At 57.0% G+C, this 15,498-nt stretch overlaps 2 long non-coding RNA genes across 2 annotated transcripts; both read right to left on the reverse strand.

Annotated features, from left to right (window-relative positions):
• Positions 1 to 7: 7 nt before the first annotated feature.
• LOC142825764 (uncharacterized) lies at positions 8 to 9,215 on the reverse strand. The gene is made up of 12 exons (XR_012900113.1): positions 9,048 to 9,215; positions 7,890 to 8,747; positions 6,732 to 7,589; positions 6,281 to 6,430; positions 5,574 to 5,703; positions 5,124 to 5,273; positions 4,417 to 4,546; positions 3,259 to 4,115; positions 2,102 to 2,958; positions 1,652 to 1,801; positions 945 to 1,074; positions 8 to 643 (listed from the first exon to the last, which is right to left on the reverse strand). It is a non-coding gene; the product is annotated as an uncharacterized LOC142825764 (long non-coding RNA).
• Positions 9,216 to 9,340: 125 nt separating this feature from the next.
• LOC142825766 (uncharacterized) lies at positions 9,341 to 12,787 on the reverse strand. Its single transcript, XR_012900119.1, has 5 exons — positions 12,521 to 12,787; positions 11,363 to 12,220; positions 10,913 to 11,062; positions 10,206 to 10,335; positions 9,341 to 9,905 (listed from the first exon to the last, which is right to left on the reverse strand). It is a non-coding gene; the product is annotated as an uncharacterized LOC142825766 (long non-coding RNA).
• Positions 12,788 to 15,498: the final 2,711 nt, after the last annotated feature.

Consider the following 15,498-nt stretch of genomic DNA (forward strand, 5'->3'; position numbering starts at 1 on the left):
CCCCGTCTCGCCTATGTATCGGGCCCTCTACAAGAACACTGAGTCAGTCAGCCATGACGCACCACCGCTCTCCCTTGCGCGACTGGCGTACCTGCAGAATTCCCGTTGGCTCCTGAGCCCTTAACCCTTGAAGATGCTCACCTGGAATGCCTGCAAGTGTGCTGTACAAGGACACGGCAGAAGCAGAGCAAGGACAAAGACACAGACAGAAACAGATAGACAGAACGTATTGGCCAATACTAGAGAGCAACAAGATGGAAACACATAAGAGGCAGTCAGAAACCTTACCACCTTGCGTCTTCCTCCTCGAGCCAAGCGTCTGCTGAGAAGGACACCGTGTTCCAGAGAAACCAGCACCCCTGACAAACGGGAGCCCTGTTTCTCACACTACCAAGGAAGCACCTCGGGAACCTCCGCTCGGACTCGCTGTCTAAGCAAACGTGACTTCCCTTCCTAGACCCGAGTGGGCCGTAAGCCGAGAGATTTCCAGACCCGACACTTATCTCCCTGTCAGCGATGGCCTGCTCCGCTCCCAGCCGGACGGTTCTCGCCTCGCTTCGACCAAGCTCCCGAGCTCCCTGTTCTCGTTTCTGTTCCATCCCCAGACGGGAGGACACCGGGAGGGTTGACTTCTTATCGCTCGCTACCGAACACAGCAGAGGGGAAAAAACAAACAAACAAACTTAGCGTTTCAGTCCGCAAGGACGCGGCATCGCTTCTCCTCCCACCATCGCACCGCAGCCTTCCACCGTCGGCCACCCCCTCCCGCTGCCACTCCAGGAACGCGGAGAGAACAGAGGCCTTGAATCTCTATCCACGCACTGTTGAACCGCCTACCCCCCCTTCACCAGTCCCCCAGCCACCAGGCTCCGTGCCCCAGCAGGAAGCTCTCTGCCTCAGAAGAAACATACTGCCAGGACGCTTGAAGATTTCAAAGCACGCACCTCTTACTCACACAGAGCCATGGGAAGGCCGAACGCTGAGGACCCTTCCCGTGTTCCGAGAATCACGTCCAGGCAGCACCAGTCCATCTCGGACGATTTCTTCTCCGCCCACGGCCACGCACTGATTCCTCTGCAAGGGTGGCCAAAAAAGCCCAGCGTTAGCTCTCACTCACTGAGGTCTGTGGCTGTGGGAATTCTATCCTTTAGCCCTTTCCCCCCGTCTCGCCTATGTATCGGGCCCTCTACAAGAACACTGAGTCAGTCAGCCATGACGCACCACCGCTCTCCCTTGCGCGACTGGCGTACCTGCAGAATTCCCATTGGCTCCTGAGCCCTTAACCCTTGAAGATGCTCACCTGGAATGCCTGCAAGTGTGCTGTACAAGGACACGGCAGAAGCAGAGCAAGGACAAAGACACAGACAGAAACAGACAGACAGAACGTATTGGCCAATACGAGAGAGCAACAAGATGGAAACACATAAGAGGCAGTCAGAAACCTTACCACCAAGCGTCTTCCTCCTCGAGCCAAGCGTCTGCTGAGAAGGACACCGTGTTCCAGAGAAACCAGCACCCCTGACAAACGGGAGCCCTGTTTCTCCCACTACCAAGGAAGCACCTCGGGAACCTCCGCTCGGATTCGCTGTCTAAGCAAACGTGACTTCCCTTCGTAGACCCGAGTGGGCCGTAAGCCAAGAGATTTCCAGACCCGACACTTATCTCCCGGTAAGCGATGGCTGCTCCGCTCCCAGCCGGACGGTTCTCGCCTCGCTTCGACCAAGCTCCCGAGTTCCCTGTTCTCGTTTCCGTTCCATCCCCAGACGGGAGGACACCGGGAGGGTTGACTTCTTATCGCTCGCTACCGAACACAGCAGAGGGGAAAAAACAAACAAACAACTTAGATTTTCAGTCCGCAAGGACGCGGCATCGCTTCTCCTCCCACCATCCCAGCGCAGCCTCCCACCGTCGGCCACTCCCTCCCGCTGCCACTACAGGAACGCGGAGAGAACGGAGGCCTTGAATCTCTATCCACGCTCTGTTGAACCGCCTACTGCCCCTTCACTAGTCCCCAAGCCACCAGGCTCCGTGCCCCAGCAGGAAGCTCTCTGCCTCAGAAGAAACATACTGCCAGGACGCTTGAAGATTTCAAAGCACGCACCTCTTACTCACACTGAGCCATGGGAAGGCCGAACGCTGAGGACCCTTCCCGTGTTCCGAGAATCACGTCCTGGCAGCTCAAGTCCATCTCGGACGCTATCTTCTCAGCCCACGGCCCCGCACTGATTCCTCTGCAAGGGTGGCCGAAAAAGCCCAGCGTGAGCTCTCACTCACTAAGGTCTGTGGCTGTGGGAATTCTATCCTTTAGCCCTTTCCCCCCGTCTCGCCTATGTATCGGGCCCTCTACAAGAACACTGTGTCAGTCAGCCATGACGCACCACCGCTCTCCCTTGCGCGACTGGCGTACCTGCAGAATTCCCGTTGGCTCCTGAGCCCTTAACCCTTGAAGATGCTCACCTGGAATGCCTGCAACTGTGCTGTACAAGGACACGGCAGAAGCAGAGCAAGGACAAAGACACAGACAGAAACAGACAGACAGAACGTATTGGCCAATACGAGAGAGCAACAAGATGGAAACACATAAGAGGCAGTCAGAAACCTTACCACCAAGCGTCTTCCTCCTCGAGCCAAGCGTCTGCTGAGAAGGACACCGTGTTCCAGAGAAACCAGCACCCCTGACAAACGGGAGCCCTGTTTCTCCCACTACCAAGGAAGCACCTCGGGAACCTGCGCTCGGACTCGCTGTCTAAGCAAACGTGACTTCCCTTCCTAGACCCGAGTGGGACGTAAGCCAAGAGATTTCCAGACCCGACACTTATCTCCCGGTAAGCGATGGCTGCTCCGCTCCCAGCCGGACGGTTCTCGCCTCGCTTCGACCAAGCTCCCGAGTTCCCTGTTCTCGTTTCTGTTCCATCCCCAGACGGGAGGACACCGGGAGGGTTGACTTCTTATCGCTCGCTACCGAACACAGCAGAGGGGAAAAAACGAACAAACAACTTAGCTTTTCAGTCCGCAAGGACGCGGCATCGCTTCTCCTCCCACCATCGCAGCGCAGCCTCCCACCGTCGGCCACTCCCTCCCGCTGCCACTCCAGGAACGCGGAGAGAACGGAGGCCTTGAATCTCTATCCACGCTCTGTTGAACCGCCTACCGCCCTTTCACCAGTTCCCAAGCCACCAGGCTCCGTGCCCCAGCAGGAAGCTCTCTGCCTCAGAAGAAACATACTGCCAGGACGCTTGAAGATTTCAAAGCACGCACCTCTTACTCACACAGAGCCATGGGAAGGCCGAACGCTGAGGACCCTTCCCGTGTTCCGAGAATCACGTCCAGGCAGCTCAAGTCCATCTCGGACGCTATCTTCTCAGCCCACGGCCCCGCACTGATTCCTCTGCAAGGGTGGCCGAAAAAGCCCAGCGTGAGCTCTCACTCACTAAGGTCTTTGGCTGTGGGAATTCTAACCTTTAGCCCTTTCCCCCCGTCTCGCCTATGTATCGGGCCCTCTACAAGAACACTGAGTCAGTCAGCCATGACGCACCACCGCTCTCCCTTGCGCGACTGGCGTACCTGCAGAATTCCCGTTGGCTCCTGAGCCCTTAACCCTTGAAGATGCTCACCTGGAATGCCTGCAAGTCTGCTGTACAAGGACACGGCAGAAGCAGAGCAAGGACAAGGACACAGACAGAAACAGATAGACAGAACGTATTGGCCAATACGAGAGAGCAACAAGAGAGAAACACATAAGAGGCAGTCAGAAACCTTACCACCTTGCGTCTTCCTCCTCGAGCCAAGCGTCTGCTGAGAAGGACACCGTGTTCCAGAGAAACCAGCACCCCTGACAAACGGGAGCCCTGTTTCTCCCACTACCAAGGAAGCACCTCGGAAACCTCCGCTCGGACTCGCTGTCTAAGCAAACGTGACTTCCCTTCCTAGACCCGAGTGGGCCGTAAGCCAAGAGATTTCCAGACCCGACACTTATCTCCCGGTAAGAGATGGCTGCTCCGCTCCCAGCCGGACGATTCTCGCCTCGCTTCGACCAAGCTCCCGAGCTCCCTGTTCTCGTTTCTGTTCCATCCCCAGACGGGAGGACACCGGGAGGGTTGACTTCTTATCGCTCGCTACCGAACACAGCAGAGGGGAAAAAACAAACAAACAAACTTAGCGTTTCAGTCCGCAAGGACGCGGCATCGCTTCTCCTCCCACCATCGCACCGCAGCCTTCCACCATCGGCCACCCGCTCCCGCTGCCACTCCAGGAACGCGGAGAGAACAGAGGCCTTGAATCTCTATCCACGCACTGTTGAACCGCCTACCCCCCCTTCACCAGTCCCCCAGCCACCAGGCTCCGTGCCCCAGCAGGAAGCTCTCTGCCTAAGAAGAAACATACTGCCAGGACGCTTGAAGATTTCAAAGCACGCACCTCTTACTCACACAGAGCCATGGGAAGGCCGAACGCTGAGGACCCTTCCCGTGTTCCGAGAATCACGTCCAGGCAGCACCAGTCCATCTCGGACGATTTCTTCTCCGCCCACGGCCACGCACTGATTCCTCTGCAAGGGTGGCCAAAAAAGCCCAGCGTTAGCTCTCACTCACTGAGGTCTGTGGCTGTGGGAATTCTATCCTTTAGCCCTTTCCCCCCGTCTCGCCTATGTATCGGGTCCTCTACAAGAATACTGAGTCAGTCAGCCATGACGCACCACCGCTCTCCCTTGCGCGACTGGCGTACCTGCAGAATTCCCGTTGGCTCCTGAGCCCTTAACCCTTGAAGATGCTCACCTGGAATGCCTGCAAGTGTGCTGTACAAGGACACGGCAGAAGCAGAGCAAGGACAAAGACACAGACAGAAACAGATAGACAGAACGTATTGGCCAATACTAGAGAGCAACAAGATGGAAACACATAAGAGGCAGTCAGAAACCTTACCACCTTGCGTCTTCCTCCTCGAGCCAAGCGTCTGCTGAGAAGGACACCGTGTTCCAGAGAAACCAGCACCCCTGACAAACGGGAGCCCTGTTTCTCCCACTACCAAGGATGCACCTCGGAAACCTCCGCTCGGACTCGCTGTCTAAGCAAACGTGACTTCCCTTCCTAGACCCGAGTGGGCCGTAAGCCGAGAGATTTCCAGACCCGACACTTATCTCCCGGTAAGCGATGGCTGCTCCGCTCCCAGCCGGACGGTTCTCGCCTCGCTTCGACCAAGCTCCCGAGCTCCCTGTTCTCGTTTCTGTTCCATCCCCAGACGGGAGGACACCGGGAGGGTTGACTTCTTATCGCTCGCTACCGAACACAGCAGAGGGGAAAAAACAAACAAACAACTTAGCTTTTCAGTCCGCAAGGACGCGGCATCGCTTCTCCTCCCACCATCCCAGCGCAGCCTCCCACCGTCGGCCACTCCCTCCCGCTGCCACTACAGGAACGCGGAGAGAACGGAGGCCTTGAATCTCTATCCACGCTCTGTTGAACCGCCTACTGCCCCTTCACTAGTCCCCAAGCCACCAGGCTCCGTGCCCCAGCAGGAAGCTCTCTGCCTCAGAAGAAACATACTGCCAGGACGCTTGAAGATTTCAAAGCACGCACCTCTTACTCACACAGAGCCATGGGAAGGCCGAACGCTGAGGACCCTTCCCGTGTTCCGAGAATCACGTCCAGGCAGCTCAAGTCCATCTCGGACGCTATCTTCTCAGCCCACGGCCCCGCACTGATTCCTCTGCAAGGGTGGCCGAAAAAGCCCAGCGTGAGCTCTCACTCACTAAGGTCTGTGGCTGTGGGAATTCTATCCTTTAGCCCTTTCCCCCCGTCTCGCCTATGTATCGGGCCCTCTACAAGAACACTGAGTCAGTCAGCCATGACGCACCACCGCTCTCCCTTGCGCGACTGGCGTACCTGCAGAATTCCCGTTGGCTCCTGAGCCCTTAACCCTTGAAGATGCTCACCTGGAATGCCTGCAAGTGTGCTGTACAAGGACACGGCAGAAGCAGAGCAAGGACAAAGACACAGACAGAAACAGATAGACAGAACGTATTGGCCAATACTAGAGAGCAACAAGATGGAAACACATAAGAGGCAGTCAGAAACCTTACCACCTTGCGTCTTCCTCCTCGAGCCAAGCGTCTGCTGAGAAGGACACCGTGTTCCAGAGAAACCAGCACCCCTGACAAACGGGAGCCCTGTTTCTCCCACTACCAAGGATGCACCTCGGAAACCTCCGCTCGGACTCGCTGTCTAAGCAAACGTGACTTCCCTTCCTAGGCCCGAGTGGGCCGTAAGCCAAGAGATTTCCAGACCCGACACTTATCTCCCGGTAAGCGATGGCTGCTCCGCTCCCAGCCGGACGGTTCTCGCCTCGCTTCGACCAAGCTCCCGAGCTCCCTGTTCTCGTTTCTGTTCCATCCCCAGACGGGAGGACACCGGGAGGGTTGACTTCTTATCGCTCGCTACCGAACACAGCAGAGGGGAAAAAACAAACAAACAAACTTAGCGTTTCAGTCCGCAAGGACGCGGCATCGCTTCTCCTCCCACCATCGCACCGCAGCCTTCCACCATCGGCCACCCCCTCCCGCTGCCACTCCAGGAACGCGGAGAGAACGGAGGCCTTGAATCTCTATCCACGCACTGTTGAACCGCCTACCCCCCCTTCACCAGTCCCCCAGCCACCAGGCTCCGTGCCCCAGCAGGAAGCTCTCTGCCTCAGAAGAAACATACTGCCAGGACGCTTGAAGATTTCAAAGCACGCACCTCTTACTCACACAGAGCCATGGGAAGGCCGAACGCTGAGGACCCTTCCCGTGTTCCGAGAATCACGTCCAGGCAGCACCAGTCCATCTCGGACGATTTCTTCTCCGCCCACGGCCCCGCACTGATTCCTCTGCAAGGGTGGCCAAAAAAGCCCAGCGTTAGCTCTCACTCACTGAGGTCTGTGGCTGTGGGAATTCTATCCTTTAGCCCTTTCCCCCCGTCTCGCCTATGTATCGGGTCCTCTACAAGAATACTGAGTCAGTCAGCCATGACGCACCACCGCTCTCCCTTGCGCGACTCGCGTACCTGCAGAATTCCCGTTGGCTCCTGAGCCCTTAACCCTTGAAGATGCTCACCTGGAATGCCTGCAAGTGTGCTGTACAAGGACACGGCAGAAGCAGAGCAAGGACAAAGACACAGACAGAAACAGATAGACAGAACGTATTGGCCAATACGAGAGAGCAACAAGAGAGAAACACATAAGAGGCAGTCAGAAACCTTACCACCAAGCGTCTTCCTCCTCGAGCCAAGCGTCTGCTGAGAAGGACACCGTGTTCCAGAGAAACCAGCACCCATGACAAACGGAAGCCCTGTTTCTCCCACTACCAAGGAAGCACCTCGGGAACCTCCGCTCAGACTCGCTGTCTAAGCAAACGTGACTTCCCTTCCTAGACCCGAGTGGGCCGTAAGCCGAGAGATTTCCAGACCCGACACTTATCTCCCTGTCAGCGATGGCCTGCTCCGCTCCCAGCCGGACGGTTCTCGCCTCGCTTTGACCAAGCTCCCGAGCTCGCTGTTCTCGTTTCCGTTTCATCCCCAGACGGGAGGACATCGGGAGGGTTGACTTCTTATCGCTCGCTACCGAACACAGCAGAGGGGAAAAAACGAACAAACAACTTAGCTTTTCAGTCCGCAAGGACGCGGCATCGCTTCTCCTCCCACCATCGCAGTGCAGCCTCCCACCGTCGGCCACCCCCTCCCGCTGCCACTACAGGAACGCGGAGAGAACGGAGGCCTTGAATCTCTATCCACGCTCTGTTGAACCGCCTACTGCCCCTTCACTAGTCCCCAAGCCACCAGGCTCCGTGCCCCAGCAGGAAGCTCTCTGCCTCAGAAGAAACATACTGCCAGGACGCTTGAAGATTTCAAAGCACGCACCTCTTACTCACACAGAGCCATGGGAAGGCCGAACGCTGAGGACCCTTCCCGTGTTCCGAGAATCACGTCCAGGCAGCTCAAGTCCATCTCGGACGCTATCTTCTCAGCCCACGGCCCCGCACTGATTCCTCTGCAAGGGTGGCCGAAAAAGCCCAGCGTGAGCTCTCACTCACTAAGGTCTGTGGCTGTGGGAATTCTATCCTTTAGCCCTTTCCCCCCGTCTCGCCTATGTATCGGGCCCTCTACAAGAACACTGAGTCAGTCAGCCATGACGCACCACCGCTCTCCCTTGCGCGACTGGCGTACCTGCAGAATTCCCGTTGGCTCCTGAGCCCTTAACCCTTGAAGATGCTCACCTGGAATGCCTGCAAGTGTGCTGTACAAGGACACGGCAGAAGCAGAGCAAGGACAAAGACACAGACAGAAACAGATAGACAGAACGTATTGGCCAATACTAGAGAGCAACAAGAGAGAAACACATAAGAGGCAGTCAGAAACCTTACCACCAAGCGTCTTCCTCCTCGAGCCAAGCGCCTGCTGAGAAGGACACCGTGTTCCAGAGAAACCAGCACGCATGACAAACGGAAGCCCTGTTTCTCCCACTACCAAGGAAGCACCTCGGGAACCTCCGCTCAGACTCGCTGTCTAAGCAAACGTGACTTCCCTTCCTAGACCCGAGTGGGCCGTAAGCCGAGAGATTTCCAGACCCGACACTTATCTCCCTGTCAGCGATGGCCTGCTCCGCTCCCAGCCGGACGGTTCTCGCCTCGCTTTGACCAAGCTCCCGAGCTCGCTGTTCTCGTTTCCGTTTCATCCCCAGACGGGAGGACATCGGGAGGGTTGACTTCTTATCGCTCGCTACCGAACACAGCAGAGGGGAAAAAACGAACAAACAACTTAGCGTTTCAGTCCGCAAGGACGCGGCATCGCTTCTCCTCCCACCATCGCAGCGCAGCCTCCCACCGTCGGCCACCCCCTCCCGCTGCCACTCCAGGAACGCGGAGAGAACGGAGGCCTTGAATCTCTATCCACGCTCTGTTGAACCGCCTACTGCCCCTTCACTAGTCCCCAAGCCACCAGGCTCCGTGCCCCAGCAGGAAGCTCTCTGCCTCAGAAGAAACATACTGCCAGGACGCTTGAAGATTTCAAAGCACGCACCTCTTACTCACACAGAGCCATGGGAAGGCCGAACGCTGAGGACCCTTCCCGTGTTCCGAGAATCACGTCCAGGCAGCTCAAGTCCATCTCGGACGCTATCTTCTCAGCCCACGGCCCCGCACTGATTCCTCTGCAAGGGTGGCCGAAAAAGCCCAGCGTGAGCTCTCACTCACTAAAGTCTGTGGCTGTGGGAATTCTATCCTTTAGCCCTTTCCCCCCGTCTCGCCTATGTATCGGGTCCTCTACAAGAATACTGAGTCAGTCAGCCATGACGCACCACCGCTCCCCCTTGCGCGACTCGCGTACCTGCAGAATTCCCGTTGGCTCCTGAGCCCTTAACCCTTGAAGATGCTCACCTGGAATGCCTGCAAGTGTGCTGTACAAGGACACGGCAGAAGCAGAGCAAGGACAAAGACACAGACAGAAACAGATAGACAGAACGTATTGGCCAATACTAGAGAGCAACAAGATGGAAACACATAAGAGGCAGTCAGAAACCTTACCACCTTGCGTCTTCCTCCTCGAGCCAAGCGTCTGCTGAGAAGGACACCGTGTTCCAGAGAAACCAGCACCCCTGACAAACGGGAGCCCTGTTTCTCACACTACCAAGGAAGCACCTCGGGAACCTCCGCTCGGACTCGCTGTCTAAGCAAACGTGACTTCCCTTCCTAGACCCGAGTGGGCCGTAAGCCGAGAGATTTCCAGACCCGACACTTATCTCCCTGTCAGCGATGGCCTGCTCCGCTCCCAGCCGGACGGTTCTCGCCTCGCTTTGACCAAGCTCCCGAGCTCGCTGTTCTCGTTTCCGTTTCATCCCCAGACGGGAGGACATCGGGAGGGTTGACTTCTTATCGCTCGCTACCGAACACAGCAGAGGGGAAAAAACGAACAAACAACTTAGCGTTTCAGTCCGCAAGGACGCGGCATCGCTTCTCCTCCCACCATCGCAGCGCAGCCTCCCACCGTCGGCCACCCCCTCCCGCTGCCACTCCAGGAACGCGGAGAGAACGGAGGCCTTGAATCTCTATCCACGCTCTGTTGAACCGCCTACTGCCCCTTCACTAGTCCCCAAGCCACCAGGCTCCGTGCCCCAGCAGGAAGCTCTCTGCCTCAGAAGAAACATACTGCCAGGACGCTTGAAGATTTCAAAGCACGCACCTCTTACTCACACAGAGCCATGGGAAGGCCGAACGCTGAGGACCCTTCCCGTGTTCCGAGAATCACGTCCAGGCAGCTCAAGTCCATCTCGGACGCTATCTTCTCAGCCCACGGCCCCGCACTGATTCCTCTGCAAGGGTGGCCGAAAAAGCCCAGCGTGAGCTCTCACTCACTAAAGTCTGTGGCTGTGGGAATTCTATCCTTTAGCCCTTTCCCCCCGTCTCGCCTATGTATCGGGCCCTCTACAAGAACACTGAGTCAGTCAGCCATGACGCACCACCGCTCTCCCTTGCGCGACTGGCGTACCTGCAGAATTCCCGTTGGCTCCTGAGCCCTTAACCCTTGAAGATGCTCACCTGGAATGCCTGCAAGTGTGCTGTACAAGGACACGGCAGAAGCAGAGCAAGGACAAAGACACAGACAGAAACAGATAGACAGAACGTATTGGCCAATACTAGAGAGCAACAAGATGGAAACACATAAGAGGCAGTCAGAAACCTTACCACCTTGCGTCTTCCTCCTCGAGCCAAGCGTCTGCTGAGAAGGACACCGTGTTCCAGAGAAACCAGCACCCCTGACAAACGGGAGCCCTGTTTCTCCCACTACCAAGGAAGCACCTCGGGAACCTCCGCTCGGACTCGCTGTCTAAGCAAACGTGACTTCCCTTCCTAGACCCGAGTGGGCCGTAAGCCAAGAGATTTCCAGACCCGACACTTATCTCCCGGTAAGCGATGGCTGCTCCGCTCCCAGCCGGACGGTTCTCGCCTCGCTTTGACCAAGCTCCCGAGCTCGCTGTTCTCGTTTCCGTTTCATCCCCAGACGGGAGGACATCGGGAGGGTTGACTTCTTATCGCTCGCTACCGAACACAGCAGAGGGGAAAAAACGAACAAACAACTTAGCTTTTCAGTCCGCAAGGACGCGGCATCGCTTCTCCTCCCACCATCGCAGCGCAGCCTCCCACCGTCGGCCACCCCCTCCCGCTGTCACTCCAGGAACGCGGAGAGAACGGAGGCCTTGAATCTCTATCCACTCTCTGGTGAACCGCCTACTGCCCCTTCACCAGTCCCCAAGCCACCAGGCTCCGTGCCCCAGCAGGAAGCTCTCTGCCTCAGAAGAAACATACTGCCAGGACGCTTGAAGATTTCAAAGCACGCACCTCTTACTCACACAGAGCCATGGGAAGGCCGAACGCTGAGGACCCTTCCCGTGTTCCGAGAATCACGTCCAGGCAGCACCAGTCCATCTCGGACGATTTCTTCTCCGCCCACGGCCACGCACTGATTCCTCTGCAAGGGTGGCCAAAAAAGCCCAGCGTTAGCTCTCACTCACTGAGGTCTGTGGCTGTGGGAATTCTATCCTTTAGCCCTTTCCCCCCGTCTCGCCTATGTATCGGGTCCTCTACAAGAATACTGAGTCAGTCAGCCATGACGCACCACCGCTCCCCCTTGCGCGACTCGCGTACCTGCAGAATTCCCGTTGGCTCCTGAGCCCTTAACCCTTGAAGATGCTCACCTGGAATGCCTGCAAGTGTGCTGTACAAGGACACGGCAGAAGCAGAGCAAGGACAAAGACACAGACAGAAACAGATAGACAGAACGTATTGGCCAATACGAGAGAGCAACAAGAGAGAAACACATAAGAGGCAGTCAGAAACCTTACCACCAAGCGTCTTCCTCCTCGAGCCAAGCGTCTGCTGAGAAGGACACCGTGTTCCAGAGAAACCAGCACCCATGACAAACGGAAGCCCTGTTTCTCCCACTACCAAGGAAGCACCTCGGGAACCTCCGCTCAGACTCGCTGTCTAAGCAAACGTGACTTCCCTTCCTAGACCCGAGTGGGCCGTATGCCGAGAGATTTCCAGACCCGACACTTATCTCCCTGTCAGCGATGGCCTGCTCCGCTCCCAGCCGGACGGTTCTCGCCTCGCTTTGACCAAGCTCCCGAGCTCGCTGTTCTCGTTTCCGTTTCATCCCCAGACGGGAGGACATCGGGAGGGTTGACTTCTTATCGCTCGCTACCGAACACAGCAGAGGGGAAAAAACGAACAAACAACTTAGCTTTTCAGTCCGCAAGGACGCGGCATCGCTTCTCCTCCCACCATCGCAGCGCAGCCTCCCACCGTCGGCCACCCCCTCCCGCTGCCACTCCAGGAACGCGGAGAGAACGGAGGCCTTGAATCTCTATCCACTCTCTGGTGAACCGCCTACTGCCCCTTCACCAGTCCCCAAGCCACCAGGCTCCGTGCCCCAGCAGGAAGCTCTCTGCCTCAGAAGAAACATACTGCCAGGACGCTTGAAGATTTCAAAGCACGCACCTCTTACTCACACAGAGCCATGGGAAGGCCGAACGCTGAGGACCCTTCCCGTGTTCCGAGAATCACGTCCAGGCAGCACCAGTCCATCTCGGACGATTTCTTCTCCGCCCACGGCCACGCACTGATTCCTCTGCAAGGGTGGCCAAAAAAGCCCAGCGTTAGCTCTCACTCACTGAGGTCTGTGGCTGTGGGAATTCTATCCTTTAGCCCTTTCCCCCCGTCTCGCCTATGTATCGGGTCCTCTACAAGAATACTGAGTCAGTCAGCCATGACGCCCCACCGCTCCCCCTTGCGCGACTCGCGTACCTGCAGAATTCCCGTTGGCTCCTGAGCCCTTAACCCTTGAAGATGCTCACCTGGAATGCCTGCAAGTGTGCTGTACAAGGACACGGCAGAAGCAGAGCAAGGACAAAGACACAGACAGAAACAGATAGACAGAACGTATTGGCCAATACGAGAGAGCAACAAGAGAGAAACACATAAGAGGCAGTCAGAAACCTTACCACCAAGCGTCTTCCTCCTCGAGCCAAGCGTCTGCTGAGAAGGACACCGTGTTCCAGAGAAACCAGCACCCATGACAAACGGAAGCCCTGTTTCTCCCACTACCAAGGAAGCACCTCGGGAACCTCCGCTCAGACTCGCTGTCTAAGCAAACGTGACTTCCCTTCCTAGACCCGAGTGGGCCGTATGCCGAGAGATTTCCAGACCCGACACTTATCTCCCTGTCAGCGATGGCCTGCTCCGCTCCCAGCCGGACGGTTCTCGCCTCGCTTTGACCAAGCTCCCGAGCTCGCTGTTCTCGTTTCCGTTTCATCCCCAGACGGGAGGACATCGGGAGGGTTGACTTCTTATCGCTCGCTACCGAACACAGCAGAGGGGAAAAAACGAACAAACAACTTAGCTTTTCAGTCCGCAAGGACGCGGCATCGCTTCTCCTCCCACCATCGCAGCGCAGCCTCCCACCGTCGGCCACCCCCTCCCGCTGCCACTCCAGGAACGCGGAGAGAACGGAGGCCTTGAATCTCTATCCACGCTCTGTTGAACCGCCTACTGCCCCTTCACCAGTCCCCAAGCCACCAGGCTCCGTGCCCCAGCAGGAAGCTCTCTGCCTCAGAAGAAACATACTGCCAGGACGCTTGAAGATTTCAAAGCACGCACCTCTTACTCACACAGAGCCATGGGAAGGCCGAACGCTGAGGACCCTTCCCGTGTTCCGAGAATCACGTCCAGGCAGCTCAAGTCCATCTCGGATGCTATCTTCTCAGCCCACGGCCCCGCACTGATTCCTCTGCAAGGGTGGCCGAAAAAGCCCAGCGTGAGCTCTCACTCACTAAGGTCTGTGGCTGTGGGAATTCTATCCTTTAGCCCTTTCCCCCCGTCTCGCCTATGTATCGGGCCCTCTACAAGAACACTGAGTCAGTCAGGCATGACGCACCACCGCTCTCCCTTGCGCGACTGGCGTACCTGCAGAATTCCCGTTGGCTCCTGAGCCCTTAACCCTTGAAGATGCTCACCTGGAATGCCTGCAACTGTGCTGTACAAGGACACGGCAGAAGCAGAGCAAGGACAAAGACACAGACAGAAACAGACAGACAGAACGTATTGGCCAATACGAGAGAGCAACAAGATGGAAACACATAAGAGGCAGTCAGAAACCTTACCACCTTGCGTCTTCCTCCTCGAGCCAAGCATCTGCTGAGAAGGACACCGTGTTCCAAAGAAACCAGCACCCCTGACAAACGGGAGCCCTGTTTCTCCCACTACCTAGGAAGCACCTCGGAAACCTCCGCTCGGACTCGCTGTCTAAGCAAACCTGACTTCCCTTCCTAGACCCGAGTGGGCCGTAAGGCGAGAGATTTCCAGACCCGACACTTATCTCCGTGTCAGCGATGGCTGCTCCGCTGCCAGACGGACGGTTCTCGCTTCGATCAAGCTCCCGAGCTGGCTGTTCTCATTTCCGTTCCATCCCCAGAAGGGAGGACACCGGGAGGGTTGACTTCTTATCGCTCGCTACCGAACACAGCAGAGGGGAAAAAACAAACAAACAACTTAGCGTTTCAGTCCGCAAGGACGCGGCATCGCTTCTCCTCCCACCATCGCACCGCAGCCTCCCACCGTCGGCCACCACCTCCCGTTGCCAGTACAGGAACGGGGAGTGAAAGGAGGCCTTGAATCTCTATCCACGCTCTGTTGAACCGCCTACTGCCCCTTCACCAGTCCCTAAGCCACCAGGCTCCGTGCCCCAGCAGGAAGCTCTCTGCCTCAGAAGAAACCTACTGCCAGGACGCTTGAAGATTTGAAAGCACGCATCTCTTACTCACACAGAGCCATGGCAAGGCCGAACGCTGAGGACCCTTCCCGTGTTCCGAGAATCACGTCCAGGCAGCTCAAGTCCATCCCGGGCGGTTTCTTCTCCGCCCACGGACCCGCACTGATTCCTCTGCAAGGGCGGCAGAAAAAGCGCAGCGTGAGCTCTCACTCGCTAAGGTCTGTGGCTGCGGGAATTCTAGCCTTTAGCCCCATGGTCACCAACCAATAGATCACGATCTACCGGTAGATGTTGAGGCTCTAAGAGTAGCTCTTCAGCCCTCTCTGAACTGCGTGCGTGCGCAGTACATTTACATTAGATTTCCTCATTTGAGGAGCAGCTACTCACCGAGCAACAACACAGGTGTGTAGCTGCAAGGAATGGTGGGAGCTGGGAGCTCTGGAGGGCTGAAACACCCCAGCCAGCTGACTGTGGCTTTCAGCAGAAAGACGCTGCCCCGCGCTCCAGCTGATCGGCGGCTTCTCCTCTGCGCCTGCCCACGTGGAGCTTGGTGCACCCTGGCTGAGCGCCATGACCAGCTCTCCGGGCAGCCGCTTCTCTTCACTCCAGCCTGGCTGCCCTGCGGTCAGTCCGGAGGGAGCGCGGGTCGGAGGCTTCCCTCCGTGGCTTGTGTAGGGAACTCCCTGCCCCCAACCTTGTTTCCTCTCCT

Source organism: Pelodiscus sinensis, unplaced genomic scaffold (assembly GCF_049634645.1).
Source record: "Pelodiscus sinensis isolate JC-2024 unplaced genomic scaffold, ASM4963464v1 ctg55, whole genome shotgun sequence".
NCBI lineage: Eukaryota > Metazoa > Chordata > Testudines > Trionychidae > Pelodiscus > Pelodiscus sinensis.